At 63.7% G+C, this 1,206-nt stretch overlaps 1 non-coding gene across 1 annotated transcript; it reads left to right on the forward strand.

Moving 5' to 3' along the window:
- Positions 1 to 499: 499 nt before the first annotated feature.
- Positions 500 to 618, forward strand: LOC142871033 (5S ribosomal RNA). The gene has a single exon (XR_012919379.1). It is a non-coding gene; the product is annotated as a 5S ribosomal RNA (ribosomal RNA).
- The last annotated feature ends 588 nt before the right edge of the window (positions 619 to 1,206 follow it).

Raw genomic sequence — 1,206 nt, forward strand, 5'->3', positions numbered from 1 at the left:
GCCCGGGGGAATAGGCGGCAGCCCACCCACAGGGTGGGGGGCGCAGCTGAAAGGGGTTGTCGGGGAGGGCGGCCCCTGCCTGGGGTCAAAGGGCGGGCGACCCGCGCGTGCGCAATCGGCGGCGGCGGCGGGGGCGGCCACGAGCTGGGGGTGGGCCAGGCGAGGAGAGGAAGGGGGCTGGAAGGTCTCCACCTTGGCGAGTCCAGCCGTGGAGGCGCATCTTGTGTGAGTGTGAGTGAGTGAGTGTGAGTGTGAGTGTGTGTGTGTGTGTGTGTGTGTGTATAGAGAGACAGCCCCCCACCCCGGCCCGCCGCTCCCTGCCCGCCCCGCCCCACCCCGCCTGTCACCCCCGTCCCTCGGAGCCCGCCGGACCCGGCCGGTGAACTCAACAGGCCCGCCCGGTGCGGGTCAGCGCTGGCGCGGGGCCTGGGGCGGGAGGAGGCGGCGGGAAAGCGCAGAGAGGCTCGGCTTCTTGAGCGGGGCAGGGGCGCCCTCCGCCGTCTAGGGCCACACCACCCTGAACGCGCCCGATCTCGTCTGGTCTCGGAAGCTAAGCAGGGTCGGGCCTGGTTAGTACTTGGATGGGAGACCGCCTGGGAATACCGGGTGCCGTAGGCTTCTTTTTTTTTTTTTTTTTTTTTTTGTTTTGCCTCTTGTTCTGTCCCCTCTCTGGGAGCGAGGCGGCGGCCCGGGGCGGGGGTCACCCCCACCCTCAGCGCCCGCCGCGGTGCCTGGCGCCCCAGCCCGCACCGTGGGGCCTCCTCTTGTCCCAAGCCGCGACACCGCCGTCACGCGGCAGCATGCGTGGCTTCTGGACTGTCAGGTCTCAGACCAAAGGTCTGCTCCGTGGGAACCGACACGCTGGAGGAAACCTTGAGAGTCTGAGAGGGGAGGGAGTTCCAGAAGAAGGCCAGGATGTCATTTTGAGGGAGTATGTGACCAGAACTCGTCCCGTTGCTTTTGGGGTTCTATGGGCTACACGTAGGAATCTTTGGTGGTGGCACCTGATGTTGGGGGATCCGGAGTCACACCCAGACCTGCCCCACAGGCCTCCTTTTACTTTTCTCTTCGGATTCATTATGTTTAAAAAGTGTCTCTTATCTCTATGATTGCATTTTCTTTTCTCTCTCTTTTCAAGCAGATGATGGGAGTCCAAGTATTAAGGTGACATGTGTTGCCCGTGCCCCCCTCCCCCCTGTGTTCTTA

This window comes from Microcebus murinus, chromosome 5 (assembly GCF_040939455.1).
Source record: "Microcebus murinus isolate Inina chromosome 5, M.murinus_Inina_mat1.0, whole genome shotgun sequence".
NCBI classification, from domain to species: Eukaryota; Metazoa; Chordata; class Mammalia; order Primates; family Cheirogaleidae; genus Microcebus; species Microcebus murinus.